Below are 20,453 nucleotides of genomic sequence, written 5' to 3' on the forward strand. Positions count from 1 at the left end.
TATGTATTGATTATTACACAATTAAATATAATTATTTAAAAAAGGAGACCAACTAGAAAATTTTAATAGTTTCTGTTATCATTAAACAGTTATATATATATAAAATGTCAGAATAGTAGACTTGCTACATACATATATATATAAATATACCATACTGATCGAACTGTTTACAATCTGTACTTCAAAATGTTTTGCTTATTAATTGAAGCATTTGTCTTACATTAACATGATTAACTGGTGTTGCGCATAAATTTTCGTTCCTCGAATTTTTATCGTACCAAGTTGGATAATCAGTTAGGACGAAGTTTTAAATAACTGTACTTTTATTCAGAAGTTGTTAACATGCAAAACCTTATTTTATAATGTTTTAATGCTTGTTAGATACCCAAGCAACACCATTCTCGAATATAAGGAAATAAATACGTGAACAAGATCAATTTTTACAAAAATTATGGAAAATTTGCAGGGTTCTAAAGCTCTTCCTCGATCCGTTAAACGAATAAACGAATAAACAATTGTAGATTATAAGACATTCTGAGTCTACCAATAATTGAATGAAGTATTGAGAAAATCATCAAACTGTACTTATATATGCGTTCGGCAAATACTTTAAGTTAACTGACAATATTCCCAAGAATATCAGATTGACGTAAAACATATCCACACTTAGTATTTATCGTCATATAGTCATGAACATTTTAGAAAGATTGCAATCTATTGTAGTAAACGTTTTGTTTGTTTAAATACTTGTTTACAAGTTTAATGACATGCGCAATGCCTCTTCTCATATTTATATTAATAAAAGGCAAAGGAAAAGCATGGGTACGGAACAAAAGTTATTTCCGCCAGTTTCTATGTAAGTTTTATGTATTTTTAATAAACCAACTTATATATTTTAGCAATTTAAAAATGCGCTTTTGACTGATTTGATCATTCCAATCAGAAATTAATTTCGTCTTAAATTGTTCTTATGAAACCGTTTATATGGTTTAATTGGTAATTTCTTCCTGTTATATCAAATTCGTTTTATTTTTTATAACATATTGGGTTAACTGTAAATGATACTGGTTAAGGGTTTGAAAATAAGCTCAGAAATAATCTATGCGAATACTTCTCTTTTCGTATATGTTCAAATGTGTGGTAATCCTTGTGATATTTTTGACTGTCAGGGTCTTGTATCATACATATGGCTTTGTTCGTGTTTTTTTTTTTTTTTTTTGCTAGCTTTACATCAATTAAGCAATGAAAATCGATTCATGTTTTGATTGTATGCATGTTATAATTATAAAGTCCTGTGACATGCGATTAAGGATGCAATTGTAATTTCGTTATTAATTCCAATGACACTTATTAATCTTGTGCCAAAACAGAAGCATGTCGGCGTATTAAAGTTATAAGCCTGTTTTGTTTTTCCATCGATTTGTCTCCAGCTTAATTTATAAAGATTGTTTAGGATCGTACTAATTTAAATCAGTGTCCTACTTTTTATTTAGAAATTATGTTCATTTACACAAAAAAAAGCTATATTTTAATTGAAAAACTACTCCCATCAATTGTCTTTTTATTTTTAGCCATAACGTTGTCAGTTTATTTTCAATCTATGAGTTTGACTGTCCCTCTGGTATCTTTCGTCCCTCTTTTGCTAGATGTTCACAATATTTATCTAGTACCTGTTTATGTATCGTTTGCAATACCCCTCAATGTTCCTTTTCCAATAAAGGTTATATTTTATACCGGGATCACTGCATTATTGTTAGTATGGCATCAATATCATCATTTTAAGTGCATCATACTTAAAATGAAACAAAGGGATATGTGTGTTACGAATTAATTAGTGTTATTAGTGTCAAGCAACAAAGCTTTTTGGTTTAAAAACTTTTAAAAGACATTGTGTATATGCCTTTGTTATAATTATTTTAGTGATTCTAAATCCTTGGTGGTTTAATGATAGTTTGTCTTACATTTCAATATATATACATACAACTTCATGCACAATCTTTGTAAGCGCAAAGTAGATATGATCGAATTTGAATTCAAATATTCAAATGACATTTGAACAAAAACCTCGTCATTTTCACAAGGAAAATCATCTTGAATTTATTCCTTGATACAGGATTTTAAACATTGACAATTTTATTAAAATCATTATATTTGCCATGGCGTTACCTGTTTTCTTTTGACTTCTGCGTTTTACATTTATGTCCCCTTGGTATATATTGCTTTTTTTAACACTAAGGTTGATTTTTTTCAGACAACACCATGTCTGCAACAAATTATAACATGTCTATGATATGCATAATCTGCTCTTTCTTGTGTGTATTTACGGTGTTTTTTTTCTCCACCTTGCCTATCCTTTAATTTGTCCCCAATATTAACTTTTTGATAACATTTATTTCATTGCTTTTCTAAGTAATCCATGTATCATATGCTTTTTTCCACAACGACAATAAACGACAAAATACCGCATCTTATAAAGTTTGTCTTTATTAATGATTTATTGAGAATATGTTTTATATAACAGGTCAGAAGCAATGGAATTATCATGAAAAATGGCTTTTGAAGGTAAATGTATATAATTTCTCTCTACTAATACATCGTTGGCCTTTAAATGATCGCTTTTAGACTTCTGTTAAAGGCACATTAAATTTATAAAGTGTCATTTTCATTTAACAGTTAAAAATCTTGAATGAGTGAACATACCCTTTTAACCCTGTCTTTCCTACTTTTACATCATCATAGTTTTTGTATATTACCTTTTTCTATTTCATCTGAATAGTTGGTTGCAAATTAAACTTAATCTATAAAATTCCATAAGTATTATAAAGCTATTATAAATGCTTTAACTTAACCAAGGAGCATTGCTAATACTTTTAATTGATTTTTTACCAAATTGTAGTATATGTTTGGTTGGAAAACTAAACTTCCTTGTGAGTTTAAACCATGCAGTTTTTAAAACATTTATTAGATCTTTTGTTACAAACATAGTTTAAATTAGTGCGGTTACTGAGGGCAGATATTTTGGAGTTTAATCTCCCCACCGAACACACACCTATCATGCCTATATTATATATCGTTCGAAAGAAGAAACCTTGTACTTTAACAATATGCCTATCGGAAGGACCGGATATGGTCACATTTTTTTAAAATTGAGGTCAAAGGTCATCTTTACACACACTGAAAATTTTGAAGGATTTCAGTTTTGACATTTTTTTTCTATTTCTAACTTCTACTTAAATACAAACGATACTGTTTTGGCTTTAGTAATGTTTTATAAATAAACCTTAATCATAGATATTTTTCTCCAAAAATTTCCCAAAACGACGTTTTTATAAACAAAACTTAAGTTTTCAACCCATAACATGTTTATAGCACCTTACCCTTATAAATTATATTAATTTCACGTAACAATCAAGTGTCATGAAAGACAATACTTCAAAATTATTTTTTAAACTAGCATATTGGAGAGGTATCAAGACAGATGCAATAGAACACTACAGTCAAATATGACCTTATATTGAATTTGCGGATACTTTTGTTTTTTATAGACGACTCGTTGCTTCTGTTTTTTCACCGATTATTGCTGCTTCCATAGCATGATCTATGTTGTGTGTTTTACTCTGGTTTAACTCTCATAACCCCCTTTTTTTCCTTGCAACGTACCACAGACTTGAAAAGGTACTCAAGACTGATCTCCAGCATCTTCATTTCCACCAACCATCACAAGAAGCGTATTAATATTTCCACACATTTCACTTGCCCGACATGGACACAGGTCTGTACATGAAAGGTTTTGCTCAAAGCAAACATATTCTTTTGAGCACACAGACTTTCCTTTACAAGTTCAGACAAGGTCTTGTAGGAAGTCCGAAGACATTTGACCTCGAAAAATACCGGCTTCTAACCATCCTTACAAATCCATTCAAACTATAACAGAGATCTTAAAGGTAGTTTAGGAAGATGTGATGTCATCCATATACTTGTCTGCAAAGATGCTCGAATCAAATGTTGCCTAAATATTGATTTACAAGGGGGAAGCTTGGCAATAGGCGCATTTTTAGTAGTCGCAAGATTTACACGTAATTTATTGAGGTCACTGTGCACGCTTTTGAATTTACTCTTTTGATCATAAAGCAAATCCACGAGCTTTCTTGCAACTGAAAGATATTCATCAACATCACAGTTTGTCAGGTTAACTAAATCGGAAACATCACTACACACCTATTTCAGGACTTTGAAAACCGTTTTTTACCTATGCCAAACATTGCTGTTGTGGAGTCACATCCTGTAATTGCATTCATGGCAGGCAAGCATTGACTAACGATGGAATTCAAAGAATTACATAGTTTATGTATAGGTATAAAACGTCTTGCGTCTTGTGTTGTGGTTACAGTTCCTGTTTGCAGACCAAAGTACTTCTTTGTTTTTCTGGGAAGAAAAATAGTGGACAAAAAGAACTAAAACATCCGTGTCAGCGGATTCCACTATGATCCCTCATTTACAGCAACTTCCAAACTGTTTATCGGCATATATGGCGTGCAAAATCATACGCGTATCAGCTTCCTCATCCGTATTGTAAAGGTCGACGCTGTGATTGGAAGTTTTTGCACAAATGCGTTTTACGATTTCCGGATCGGAAAAAGTTCTAGCTCAAGTTAGTTCACTTTTATTTGCTAATGCATTATGGTTGTTTTTTGTGGTAACAAGCAATAAAATTTCCAAGAAACTGGAGCAATGCTTGCTTATTTTCATTGGAAGATAAACAAAACTTTTTCAAGTCTCGAAGGGAGCGACCTGCAATTACTTGAAAGACCTTTGGTGTAAAGTTTGATCTTCGGTCCCGTTCTGCTGCCTTGATAGAAAGTTTGACGTCATATCTGTCAAAGATATCAACAACAAAAGTAGCCCTTGAAAAACAGCAGAGATGAGATTGGACGATCTCTATCCCCAGGTCACCAAAAGTTTCAAATTGTTAGCATTGGTACACCGGATAAGAGACATACCATCCCTAATCAAAACGGTAAGCGATTTATCGAACTCGGGGAGGGAGTGAAAATACGATGTCTCGTTCTCGAGATTAATGCAATAGAGAGGCGAAGGATACCAAAGGGACATTCAAACTCATAATTCGAAAATAAACTGGCAACGCCATGGCTAAAAAAGAAAAAGACAAACAGACAAAAAATAGTACACAAAACACAACATAGAAAACCAAAGACTGAGCAACACGAACCTCACATAAAAAAAGTGGGGTAATCTCAGGTACTCCGGAAGGATAAGCAGATCCTGCTCCACATGTGGCACCCGTCGTGTCGCTCATGTAAGTACAAAGCCGATACAATGTGGAACTCGGTTGGTCAAATTCGGTGGAAAGGGAACGGGACTGTATTAGACGACAATTGGAACATGTCCGTCGTCATCTGTGAAACAGATATTCCATAAGGGTCAACCAACTCGTGATGGCGTTCGTAAAATTTACAAACGGATGATTTCAACTTCACCACTTGAAACTCTTGGTTTAATAGCTTCCTTGTGAGCAGCAACCCTCTATCAAGGAAATCATGATAGGGAACAAAAGCCCTGGAATATCGTATTAACTGGGAAATATATACTCCGTATGCGGACAATGCTAGAATGTTGCTACATAGAAATGGAAAGTTCACAATTGGGAAGCTGAAATTATCTCTTTTGTCGTAAAGTTTTGTTTTCAACCGACCCTCATTGTTAATTTCTAGATGTAAGTCAAGATATGAGGCAGACTTAACTGTATCTGTTGTATCCTTTATTTTAAATTATTTGGTGAGAAAACATCATCTATATAGCGGAAAGTGAAGTTAAGATAGGCTTTACATGATTTTATCATGGTTCTATCATCATGAAAAAAGAGATCAGACCCATCGGAAATGACAAAACCTCTTTCAACAGTGACGTCGCTAATACCAATGCTCGACGAAGCACGAGTTCAGGATTGATGTGAAGATTCAAAATTTCTACTGTTCTACATTTTAATTTGTTAACTTGGTTAGATCCACAAATGTTTTAATAACTTTGACCGAGGGATAAAAGCAAAAAACTACGAGTCTTGCCTTCTGCAAATGTCACGTCAATCTATGATCTAGCCATTGTGTTACCTTCACCAACAGCTGACGCCAAAGAGGTCTGTATGTTATTCGAAGCGTGCATTCTAGTTGAAATGTTTATTAGTGATGGTGGATGGAGTTCTGTGGCGAACGTGCAGTCATTCATTCAAGAACATGGTCTACAATTTCCTATACTTGTTTTTCGTCTCGGGTCAAAGCTGTTAGCTTTACTTCATCAAAAACTCACCTCGCTGAATTGTTAATTCTACATTCAGTGGTAAAGCTAGCATATCTAGCAGGTAGACAGGTAGCCATCCTGAGTAGTTAATCCTATTTGTAACATATATATAGGATATAGGGCAACATGACAGCAGTGGAGCTCAAGTAAAGAGATCAATTACCCTCTCTTTTTGATCTAATGTTCTGAAGAAGTATTTAAATGGCTTGCAAAAACATGTCCCAGAATTTAGATATGGGAGACTTTTCACAACCTCATCCCAAGAACTCTTCAGTCAAAGGCAAAATGTGTATTGAAAAAAAACAAGCGTCATCATAGCAAAATGTTTGGTATTGGCATTTTTCCCTGTTTGAAACGATGACATGAACGCGGAAAAAAGGATCCATGTATTTTCCGGAAGTTTATTTTGATTTTATACAATTAGACTTTTCTGACAAAGTGATATTTGACGGATTATAGCAAAAAAGGAAAAAAATTAAACATACACAAACAAACTTTATACATATATAAGTTCGATTAATTGAAAATATCTGTATATAATAGCGAAAAAGGTAGTCATTTCATATATTAGTTAGGTGCAAATTATTATCCGTAAAGTATAGCAATGCGCAAAATGTGATGAAAGGGAAGTGATCAAGTTCCGTGATGAATTTGCAGTTTTTTTACTTTATTTTTTTTCATTGATATCTTAAGGCTTTTTAATATTTTAGTTCTGAAATCTTTATTAGTAACAAGTTTTATGAAGTACTATATGCTTAAAACATTATTAAGTAGTAATGACTACTACTATGAAGAAGTAATTAAAGTTTGTGTCTGAATTTGCAACAAACATTACTTCACTTTTAAACAGTCAGAACTTTGCAAATTTTATAGATATTGTAAAGTATCTATCTATTGCAGAGTTTAAAAGCAAAGGCAAAAATTATGTCATTTAAGGACAAAAACTCCAGCACGAGCTCGTCTCAGACTGACAGTTTTGACGTAAATAGATGGTAGGGAGATCTCAACATTTTGAAAATTCCTGCCCCTGTCAGATTTTCTCTATCTAAAGCAGTTTTCAATATAATGAACAAAACTTGCATTTTACCCCGGAAGTTTTATTTTTAGCCGTGTCGGCCATGTTGGTTAGAAAAAAAAAGGGGGGTGGTCATCGCACACAATTTCTAAAACTCGATACCCCAATGGTGATTGAGGCCAAGTTTGATTAAATTTATCCCAATAGTTTCAGAGGAGAATATTTTTGTAAAAGTTAACGGACGATCACAACGGACGATTGACGCCAATTGATGGGAAAATCTCACACTGGCCCTTTGTTCTTAAATTGTACTTTGAAAATAATTTCAGAGACTGTATTTTTATAGTTGGGCACTCTATTCCATTAGATAAAAAGCTGGTGTTTACAAAAATAACTAGGCATGATTCTTAGACTGTCAAAATGTAGTCAAACGTAGAATTCAACTGCTAGACTTGAATGTACAGTTCATGCTGGATCCAAGGACCAATCAATCAAGAAAATCATTTTACTACCACATTGTGATGCAACAGATGCATATCATAATACATTCATAAATATTTCTGTTATATAAACACATATATTAGACTGAAGAAGAAGCAACCATTTCTCGTTATAATGTCCTTAACTGATATTGAGTTCAATGTATTCAATAGTTGACAGTAGTACTTCATTGAAGTCTGAATCATGTACTACAACTGCTTCATCAGTTGTTTCCACTTTATTAGAATTGTCCACCAATTCATTTGTTTTCTTTAAGGTAAAGTTTCCAAATAAGCTTCTGATCTAATTTGATGATAACCATTCTTTTGGAGGAAACATTTCATATGCAGTTTGTTTTTTTAAGGCGATCGCAAATGCCTTCATAACGAGGTTTTTTTCAAGTTTATTTTCTCCTTGCTCAAAAAAGCATACAATATAAAAATAAGAAGATGTGGTATAATAATAAGTTCTCTTTCAATTTTGGGGAGTTTCGAAGGACGAATGATGTTTGTTATAAAAATCAATTCAAATATCAGCTAAACATAACCATATCTAGCATATTCAGAGTAACAAAATTGTGACTTTTTTATGGAAATTTTGGAAAATTAAGCCTTTTCCAATAGATGGCGCTGCAAAATCTAAAAATAGCCTAAAATCAAATTTTAAAGTTAGAATTTTTTTTCTCTTGACTATCATAACATATGTGCAAAATTTCATTACATTTGGGTGACATGTCATGTGGGCCCACTTATAAGCCTTTTGCATGGTTTTATCAAAGACTCGGTGTTAAGAATTTTTGGTTAATTTGGTTAATTTGGCGATCCAGTGAAATCTTATAGGAGTAATCTACCTTTACCAAATACATTTGTCGGTATGTTTTTGTAACTCATAAACCGTAAGCAGTATAAACAGTATCAAACAGTCTTTTTATTTGGGTCCTAACTTAGAAAATGAGGTCAAGGTCAAAGGTCAAGGTCATGTTCCCAATTTTGACTTTTCCCTTTTTGCATTTTCTCTGACACTTTTGAAGATATCTATATAAAATTATAAGTGCAAAATGTTTACTTTATTGTGATGAAAAAATGATGGCTTTGGTCTGAAATAATCCAATGACATCTTGTAGGAGTTATTGCCCCTGAAATGTTTTAATCCAAGGTTAATTGATAACTTCTGAATCAACTTGGTTCATAATAAAGTCATAGGGTCTTTTGCAAAATGTTAGGTGACATATGACCTTGGAAAATGTCAACCGATAGTAGCCTCGAGTAAACCGGAAGTAGCCATTTTTGCACTAAGAAACCATATATTTTCTCAATAGGCATACATAAACCTATCATTTGAGACCAGAAATGACCTTCCGTGAACCGGAAGTAGCTGATTATCTCCCATATTATAGGCAAAAGTATATAGAAACCATATATTTTTGGAATCAGTGTAAATACAGCTATCATATGAGACCGGAAGTGACATTTTCTAAACTGGAACTTGCAAATCGTCTCCCTTTTCCAGACAAAAGTATATAAAAACCATATATTTTTGGAATCTGTGTGAATAAAACTATCATATGAGACCGAAATTGACATTTTCTTAACCGGAAGTAGCAAATTATCTTCCTAATTTCAAACAAAAGTATAAAGAAATCATATATTTTTTTACCCAGTATGAAGAAACCTATCATTAGACGCCAATGTTAACTTTGAGTAAACCGGAAGTAAGTTCTTATCAATTACTTCGAAAATTGATGTGGAAAGACCTTAAATTGTTCAGAGAACAATTGGTTTTTAATTACTATTGATTATTCTTAAATATTCTAATCTTTTTAAGTATTATCAATTCATTTGGATTTTAAATATATCAAGTCAAGTTATTTATTTAACCTTATCTGTCCTTAGAAAAAAGATTCCCAGCGGCCAAGGACTTAAAAATTTACTCATTATTGCTTGTCTTCATTTTCAGGGAGCGATAAACATTTTACTCACGGTATTCGCTAAATCTTGAAGATGTTTGTGTGTGAAAAAGTAGAGTCAGGCTAAGAGAAGCAGAGGTTTCTTTTTACAGCAGGGCATGATACCAGAAAAATTTTTCTCAACGTTCGACGCCAACTCATAAAAATGGGGTTTTTTTTTTCTTGTGTATTCAAATGGTTTAAGTTGAATATTTCTTTGGAAAGCATAAAAGCAAAGTATTATTTGATGTTCTACAGTCCAAATGTAAAACAATGACTGTGAAAGTGTGTTGAACTTTTGAACATCCCATTCATTGGAGGTGCAAATGAAATCTGTTCACGCGTAAGACCACTCTATCGATATTCAATGACATCCAAGATTATAACTTCAGTTACCATTCAACGTCGTCCTCCAAGGACAGTACTCTTTACTATAAAAACATCCAATCATTTTCTGATTTTTTTTAGTTCAATATTTTTTACAATATAACCTATAAAATCGTGTTCTTTTTAATATCTGATAAACTCAATTTCATGGTTTTATGTAGTATAGTCTTGAAATAATAAAATTTCGTTGTGATAATTATCCATATTATCCCCAAAAATACATGAACCACTATCCCTTTTTTACCTTGATCATTAGAACAAGCTTTCTACGCTGTACCGAAGTTGTCCCTTCTGCTTTGTAACCGTGAACTATGGTAGTTGCAAGAGTAGACTACAGAACATGAGCGACACTTTTATTTTAATCAAAAATGGCGTTCATCTAAAGGCTTCCAATCTAAATATATCATATATAAGCTTTTCGACAAATATCTCAGAGTATTGAGGGTCTGGATGGGGTTTACAGAAAAGAGAATAATGTGGGAAATGTGCAGAATAAAGAGCAAAATAATAAAGAACAGAGAAAAATAGGTCCCAACAAATATAAAGAATAGAGAACAATGGGTGCTGAATTAAAGGGAATAAAAAAAAGGTGTAAAAAATTAAAGAATTAAGAAATGAATGACCTGATAACCAAACCCTCAGGACTGTTATACCACAATCGATAAAGCCCAGTCAAAATTCAATAACTAGTACTATGACCAAACAAAATCAAATTAAAACGCTGGTATAGTATCATTAGCAACTGCATATGTTAACAATTAATCTTATCAGACACATACGATTTCAAGAAAGTGCCAATATGTTACAATAGGCAAACAATTTTTTTAAAGATATGATACAGTAAAGACAGTAGAAATTTAAATTCAATTTGAGTTTCTATGTCATTGAATAGTGTTTCATATTTGGAGTACATTGTATACGTAGTTGCACATCTTTTTCCATGGACATGTAGTTTCAGAAGAAAATTGCATTTATTTCTCTAAGGAAAGAGTTTGTAAAAAATCATAGAATTTTGGTCTGCAAACTTAAATTGACACAAAAATAGTTACTACAAAAGTGTCTTTATCGTTACATGCTGAGATAATGATATATAAAAATAAGGAGATGCGGTATAATTGCCAATGAGACAACTATCCACCAAAGTTCAAATGAAATGAATATCAGCAACTATAATAGGCAACCGTACGGCCTTCAACAATGAGAAAAACCCATGTATGTTTGAAAAGTTGAGTGATATTTCCTCCTAGGGACTCTTTTCAGTTGAAAGAGCAGTTTATGCATGGTAAATAATCCATACTTAGCCCGCTAAAATTAATGATTGCTTGTTATTTACTTAACGCCCAGTGGCAAATATTTCATGACTTGAGAGATGATATAAATATGTAAATGCCAAAACAAGTTCAAAGATCCAACATTTTGTTTGACCCAACCAGGAATTTGTATGTGTCATTATATCACAAACAGATACTATTTGACAGGACAAGGTTCAATCAATTATTCAACATTTAAAAAAAAAAAAAGATAAAACATGTCCGGGATTTTAATAGTAATCTACTGTAATCCTTATGTATATTTACATAGGTCAACGTTTTTTGAATTTTGTATTGTCAGTTCTGTCAATAGATAATGATATTGATGTTTCTACATGCGCTTACAAAATGTAGGTCAAAACAAAACAAATATCAAAGCCAACTATCAAACTGAAAAATTGGCACTTTTTTAACACTTTAATTTGATAAATAATTATATTCAACATGATTATAAAAAGAGGGGAAACAAGAGTACACGGAAAATGTTTACAGCTCGGTAGAAATAATCTTTAAAAATTGGAAGTCTGAAATGATAGTATTACATTAAAATCATGGAAGAATGAAAAAGGTTCGTGTGCGTGTCTGATAGATACCATTGTTAAATTTTAATAAACTTATATAAAATTAAAACTTTTGGCGAGAAAAGCACATATGTATTACTCGCATGAAATATATTTGGAAAATTTTAATGTGGCAGCAATAACAAGAACTGAAAGTATTTTGTAAGATTTGCATTCGGGACGAGGATTTTTACAATTATTAGAAAAAACTAGAACATGTTTCCCTTTTGCGCTGTCTTATTTGTATTTTCAGTTAACAGCGAAGTCTGATTTTAAATCCTAGTTTGCATATATTTTGAAATGTTTACATTATGTTTTGATGCATTTTATATCTATGACGTAATAATAATAAGAAGAACATTTAAAGCTAAAAGTAGTAGTAGTAGTGTTTGTGTAATAATTTATATTTTTGTACGATTTTATAGTATACTGTGTAATGTTGTTGTAATTCTACAGTTAATTGCATACGTTTATGACGGTAGATCACGACGAGTAAAGGCATCAGTCATCGGTGACCTATTAAGAAGATATACAAACAAAATACATAACAGTCTTCTTTATTACACAGTTTTTACTTTTATCGCATTTTATGTAATAAAAAAAGGACTGTTGTTTGACAAATGACAACCTGATTACATGTTATTGAATAATTTATAATTTATAGTTGATTACTGCATGCTTAACGTCTAGTGGCAGTTATTTTATGTACATTCATGACTAAAACAAATAAACAATTAATAAAATGATAGGTTCTGTAAAGTAGGCAGACCGGGTGAAGGCGGGAACTGTTAAATGCCACTGTAAAGGAGGGAATACACTATGTTAGGTAGAGACATACATTTTACTTTGCAACAGGCCATCTACAGACGCCCTCAGAGAGTTATTGCAAGAGTTCTGTAATGTGAGTTTTTCCTAAAGGAGAAGTTCGATATAACGTCCCCATTTCGATCGGACGTGGCAAAGAATTAATGATATATACCGCACGGCTATATGGACTTCCCACTTACGCAATTGTCTGTAACCGAAGGTTTAACGGCCAGAACGGAAAAACATATGGATGACTCTATTTCTTTAAATTTACATCAGTCAACCATTGAATAAAATTGAGAATGGAAATGGGGAATGTGTAAAAGAGACAACAACCCGACCAAAGAGCAGATAAACAGCCGAAGGCCACCAATGGGTCTTCAACACAGCGAGTTTGTAATTGAATAAACATTTACATTCTATTCATAAATAGAGTAGATAGTGGAAACGAAATAAACGCTACACTAAACTCCAAGCGTTCAAATGAACAAAAATCTAAAACACAAACAAGACTAACAAAGGCAAACATCCGGTGATTAAGGCGATTAAAGAGAAAGAAAATACCCCTTGGAAGTTTTTTTTTTGGACAATCAATACAAATATCCATTAAAAAAGTATATATCGGGGTTTTTTGTGGAGAAAAAGATAATAATTGTTTGATTTGATTCAGTCAATCTTAAATTTTTTTTTTCTCCAGCAAACGGCAATTGTTTTACACATATGCAGGTGTACAGATACAACAAAGTGATGTACGTATAGTATACAGTTCGTACTCACATGTAGTCTCACAGAAGCCTGCGTCCGTTGCGTGGAAACGGTTACTTTCGAATTACCATTTACGTCATTGTTTAAATTCTATGGTTGTGAATACATGCTCAAAAACAACTGTACGTTTAAGATTAAATTTTACAGACGCCATCACGAGTTGGTTGACCATTATGAAGTATCTGTTTTACAGGTGACGACGGATATGTTCAAATTGTCGTAACAATAATAGTCCTCTTTGTGACATCATTATCATTAGAACTAAACTTATCACTGATTTCGCACTTATATGGACACCATGACGGGTGCTACAGGTGCAGGATTTGTTTACCCTTCCGGACCACCAGAAATAACCTCCGATCTTAATGGGGTTCGTGTTGCTCAGTCTTTAGTTTTTTATGTTGTGTTTTGAAGACATTTATTTGTCGTTTTGTCGTTTTTCCTATTTTGCAATGGTGTTGTCAGTTTGTCAGCGACTGATGAGTTAAAGTTAGAATGTTCCGCCTCTCTGGAAATACCAGGACAAAAGCAATATCCAACGTACGAAAATTGCATATTTATACTGCAGCTAGAACACTTCCTGTTGTCTTCATTTATTGAATATAGTAACAAATTGATAATATTAAGTGCAATGTCAATTTATTTTGTGATAGCATTTGAATAAAAGTTATCACATTAAGTTATTTTAAGCTGCAGTATAATACAATATTATATAGATCAAGGTTAGGAAATATCAATATGTTTGCATTCGGCATGACACTGATATAAGGCTCGGCTAACCTCGCACCTCCTTAATTCCTAGTCTCATACTAAAAAAGTTAACACTTTCCCGAATACATAGCTCTTTGAAAAGATATTCAGTAAATATTTTGTTATGATTGCTATTTGATTAATGTACAGTGACAAATATTTTATCAGAACACATTGAGGGTGTTTGAATCGACTATAAGAAAAGTGTTTGTATTGACCGAGAAAATTTTCCGTATGGTATGTATATTCTAAGCGAATCCTGATATAACAAATTGTGTTATAACCCTGTGATACATTTTGTACCCTATCTTGTCAAAAATGTTTAAAAAGTCAATATTCAATAAATATGAACTCTGCATACTTTTAAATTGATAACATTCACTGGGTATAGAGTGTGCATTGTCATATGTCATTATATCTTGGGTTTAAAGAGCAGGGGAGATTTTCTGAAAACAGAAAACGTAGATCGTAGCTAAGATAAAAAGATCAGCTAGGAGTGTGCATTGTCATATGTCATTATATCTTGGGTTTAAAGAGCAGGGGAGATTTTCTGAAAACAGAAAACGTAGATCGTAGCTAAGATAAAAAGATCAGCTAGGATATAAAAGTTGAAAAATTCCCAACAAACCAAAATCTTTGCAAGAATATACCAAGGTAAGATAATGAATTTTATAAAAAATATTTCTATAGGTACAGGAGATATTTTATATTCGATTTGTTTTTCTTTTATGAAAGTTTACTTACAGTTTTAAAAAAGATGCTATCTTTTCAATTTACTTTCCTTTTTGAAAAAAATAATAAACATAATTTGCATCACACAAATAACTAATAAAATATACTTATATGTTACGAGGATTTTGGATTGTATTGAATTCCTATAAGAATCCAACATATTTCTAAACATTAACATAGTTAGTATACTAATTTCGGATTCCACTGGATGATTCATTTTTTTAAACTTGCTTTTACTGGTGCACTTTATGAGTCGGAAATCAAGATGAATGATCATAATAACATACCCTTATCGATATTTATTACAAACGAAATATCGTAAAATACATAAATTTTCGTGAATTTCTATTAAAATGGTATATTTCTATGCATTGTGCAACTCCTATTTTGTTTGTTTTGATTTTGTTTTTTTTTTAAGGGGCGACACAGGTAGTTGTCTCTGAATAGTTTTTACTTATATATTTTGATATGACACTTATTAAAGTATAAAGGTAACAAAAATCAGAGACAACTGCCTGTGGGGCGGGGGATGTTTCCATAACAAGTCATGGAGTTTTATTTTGTGAGATTTACTCGCAATCCCGCTTGATTAGTACGCATACATCGTCTCTAAAATAGATGTAAATGGAATTTTTGAATTATAAGTTCAATTTCATAGCAAAAGAAAAAAAGGGTTGAATAAGATCTTATTGCAGCTTATCATTCGGTCATTCTTCCGTGTTTCACTCACGTTGTAAGACCAGAAAGTTATTTAAGGAATGACTGTAATATTTTTTCTGTCTATGAAGAAATAACATCAAAAATGTGGTGCACACTGAATAACCCGCGTAGCGGGTTATTTTAAAGTGTGCACCACATTTTTTATGTTATTTCGAATAGACAGAAAAAATAGTACAGTCATTTCTTATAATTTAATTCTTAATTCCATTTTAAACCGGAGTAAATCATGAAAAAACGTTGATGACGTCAAGGTCACATGACAAAATTATGTCTATGAGCTGATAAACAAAACAACGTCAACCAATCGGAAGACGCGTTACATCCAAAATTAAATCATTAAAAATTAAAGGAATTTAATAATAAAAAGTATTAGCCTATAGGTATAGAACCACCAATTCGGGCCCGGTAAGAAAGAACATACAAGAAAGTTACGTAAAGACGGAGACTGTGACCATATAATTTTACATTATTTTTTAAAGAAAAATCTATGGATTTGACATTGGAGATTTGAGGATTGTAAGACAAATTTTAGAACGTTTTTTTTTTGCCGATTGTTTGTGTTTTCTTTAGATTTTATACAAACATGTCTCTGTGTCAACTATTTATTAAATATCAAATGATCTCTTTTGTATATTGTACAACAGCTTCTACATATCATTTGAAATTTTGACTGCATTTAAATAAAAAGTTAAATGATATGCTATTTATTAAGAAACTGTCATATTTAAATAACTCGCACACGTCTTTCTGTTCATTGTATTCAAACATATAATATGGCTACTTTAATTAAAAAAAAACATATTTAATTAAAAAAAATATTTGACAAGTTAAACCGTCACGAAATAACTCAGACATATCTATTGACAATACACAATAATAGTTTTTTTCTCATTACACACAGTCAACAGAATAATTTACCATTCAATTAACGACTAGTGAGGACAAGCAAATTATTTAAGCATGTCTATGAGGATCTGAATTGGGAGTCCTTCATTTCTTCTTTTTATGCCATTTTTCTCTATACTTTATTTATTTGGCCCATTATACTCTATCCTTTATGTCAGCACCCCATTATCTTCTATTCTTCATTTTATGGATCTATTTTTGTCTATTATTTGAGTTTGTTTTTTTTTGCCATTGATTCTACACTATTTGCCCATTGTTCTCTAATCTGTAAACCCCATCCAGACCCCCTTGCCATTAGTTAATTCTGGTTTGATTTGTTAATACTGTCTGGGTTAATTGAAGGGAACCAGGTATACATGTAGATGTACCTACGAAACGAAAGCTAATTTTATCTAAAATAGCTAGAAGGGGGATTAAGGAGTCTGCGCAATGCTAGGCTGTGTTGCCGTAGAAGTGAGAAGATAACATAACAGGTTACAGCCCCGCCGGGAAGGTAGAATCAGATCTACTCTTACATTGTTAGATTAATTTTCTAGCTACTTTATACGTCTAAATATGTGACAACTTTACGACAGGCGTTCTCCATCGTATAAGCTGTCACGTGGTTATACAGGGCTAATACCATAATCTATATATAGTTCGTCTCAAATTTAGCCCAACAATATTGAATGACTTTATAAAATACCTGTTGTTGCAGCAGTGACCTTGAACTTTGACCAATTGACCCAAAATCATTTTTCTGCCTGAAGGACGAACAGACAAAGCGACGACTATATGCCCCTGAATTTGTTTTTCGGAGAGCAATATAAAGATATCAATTTACTTGAAGTATGTCCAGTGCACGATGTTTTGTCGATATTGTCAACATCGCAATGTCTACTTTATCGTGTCATTATTGTGTTTACATTGTATCCTATCTATATATATGTTCTGTACCTTTGTGTTTACATCGTTCACATCGTATACCTCGTGATGTTGACAATTAGTCAACATCGTGTTTATGTTGTATATATAGTCGATACCTTTATGTTTACATCGTTCACATCGTATACATCGCAATGTTTACAATACCGTGTCAATATCGTGTTTATATTGTATACAAAGTCTATACCTGTGTGTTTACATCGTTCACATCGTATACATCGTGATGATGACAATATCGTGTCAACATTGTGTTTATGTTGTATATAACGTCTATACCTTTCTGTTTACATCGTTCACAACGTATAAACCCTAACCTGGGAATGTCACATTATATACCCTGTCTGAAACAAGAATCACACATATATTACTGATTATCCCTGCCTATTTCTTTTTACCAATACCAGGTATTTGTTAAACATTCACCACGCAGTATATATATTCAGTACATGTTTATTATTTCTTAATATTTTGTGTAATTCTTTTAAATACAAGTTTTCCATCTTCTCAATTATTTTTTTTTCTTCATTAATATTTTTCTATAAAGTTTTTAGATTTCATGTATACCGTTTGTATTTTTATGATTTTTTTTCAACAACAACAAATACTGAAAAAAACAACTTGATATTTTCCGCATGTGTAAAGGATTTTATAATTTGCTGTGAAAATACTTCTATCATATATGCAATAATTTGTAATAGCACTTTAAGACATTACTTAAGTATTGAATGTGTAAATAGTGTGGTTTTAAATTAAAAACATATTATTGAAGGATACACGTCATTATTTTCCCTCTGAGAGCCTCTTACATTCTTTAAGTGTTCTAAGACTACGTCACATAGTAACGTTTGCTATGATGACGTTGTTGATGTTCCAATTGGGGTAAAAAATGTAGTATATACCCCCGCAGGTTCCTGAATATATACTGACATCTCCGTGTTGTTATCGAATTACAAAAATTGACACATTTGTAATCCATAATATATCGTTAATAAATTGTAATATATCGATGTAAACGATGAAAACATTTTATTATATTTCAAACATTGTAAATAATGTTGACACCATATCGTGCAAACTACAATGCAAACGATGTAAACACAATATTGATAATACATTATATACATCGCGATGTTAACGATGTCAACGATGTAAACAGTATATAAGAATTGTTACAATGTAAACGATGTTGACAATATATCTTGTTAACATTGTAAATATCGCAATGTAAACTATGTAAACACTACATCGTTACTACATCGTATACATCCTGATGTATACGATGTAAACGATGTAAACAGTATAAAACAGCTGTTACAATGTAAACGATGTTGACACAATATAGTGTTAACATTGTTGATATCGCGATTTAAACAATGTAAACACGATATCTTTACAACATTGTATACATCGCGATGTTAACTATGTCAACGCTGTAAACAATATTTAAGAGTTCATACAATGCAAACGATGTTGACACGATATCGATATCGTGTTAACATTGTAAATATCGCGATGTCGACAAAATTGTTTTAACATTGTGCACTGGACATGGATGTGTTTGCATTATTTGTAAATCGACCTTATTTTATTTTTTTTTAAGTTACCTCTATCACTACCGAATTATGAATGATAGGATTATTACAAGTAGTTCAAATAAAGTGTGTTATCTACATTGCATGTCAAGTTTTTCGTTATGTATAAAAATTCCAGATCACCAAAAAGTTTGATACGAATCAAAAAGTACACAATAGAATGTATCCTTCTGTCTCTGAGAACACTTATTCAAAGACCGTTATTTCATATTTCAAAACAGAATAAACTTATTAAATTTTTGAGCACAAAATACATATTTAATTTTATAAATTGTAATGATTTCGGATGAAACTTTATAGACTAATTTGTTTTTTTACTCTCTGTCTACTGGTATTTGAATCAAAGAAAGGTCACATCACATAGTGTGTTGCTTTAAAAATCAGGGCCCGTATGGATAAAGCTACTTAAGTTAAGATTTGTTCCGAACGGACGGATTTTTCTACATGTCCTACGATAAATTAGTACAATGATTGGATATCTTAACTTAAGTGGTTTTATGCATATCACCCCAGGCATGTTATCAAAATATCTGCCATTATTGGCTAGATTTTGAGCAGGGTTGTTTCCAATAATGTGAACCAGATGATTCATTAAGTATATCATTTTACAAGGAAACCACCAAAAAATTTACTCCAAACATATGGTGCTCATGGCTAATGTGTTTACAGAACAAATGGTCAAGAAAGATATTTTGTCCAGATAGATATAAGAAGATGTGGTATGAGTGCCAATGAGACAACTCTCCATCCAAGTCACAATTTGTAAAAAGTAAACCATCATAGGTCAAAGTACGGCCTTCAACACGGAGCCTTGGCTCACACCGAACAGCAAGCTATAAAGGGCCCCAAAAATGACTAGACAAGTGTAAAACCATTCAAACAGGAAAACCAACGGTCTAATCTATATAAAAAACGAGAAACACTTATGAACCACATCAACAAACGACAACCACTGAACATCAGGTTCCTGACTTGGGACAGGTGCAAACAAATGCAAATTTTCTAATTTAACTTTAAGGAATAGGTGATTGGTTACATCATACAGTACATTTATGGCAATATTATGGTAATGTTTGAGAGGGAACAGAAATTTCATTGAGCTATGCGGAAGACACAACATATACCAGTGGCAATAATTTATATTGATCGTTTGAGTAGTTCGATATTGAAAAGCTATTTCAAGATTTAGCTGTAAGATTGATTGATAAGTAAGTTAGTTGATTTGTAGATTGATTGATTGGTAGA

General features: G+C 32.2%; 1 protein-coding gene across 1 annotated transcript in view; it reads left to right on the plus strand.

The window, feature by feature from the left end:
- The first annotated feature begins 811 nt into the window (after positions 1 to 811).
- Positions 812 to 20,453, plus strand: part of LOC127703168 (sacsin-like) — a 40,488-nt gene continuing 20,846 nt past the window's right edge. The window contains exons 1-2 of the mRNA XM_052207694.1: positions 812 to 856; positions 2,522 to 2,562. The gene's annotated coding sequence lies outside the window, so the exon portion shown is untranslated. The remainder of the gene's footprint in view (positions 857 to 2,521; positions 2,563 to 20,453) is intronic.

The sequence above is a fragment of the Mytilus californianus genome, unplaced genomic scaffold, assembly GCF_021869535.1.
Source record: "Mytilus californianus isolate M0D057914Y unplaced genomic scaffold, xbMytCali1.0.p SCAF_5, whole genome shotgun sequence".
Taxonomy (NCBI): Eukaryota; Metazoa; Mollusca; class Bivalvia; order Mytilida; family Mytilidae; genus Mytilus; species Mytilus californianus.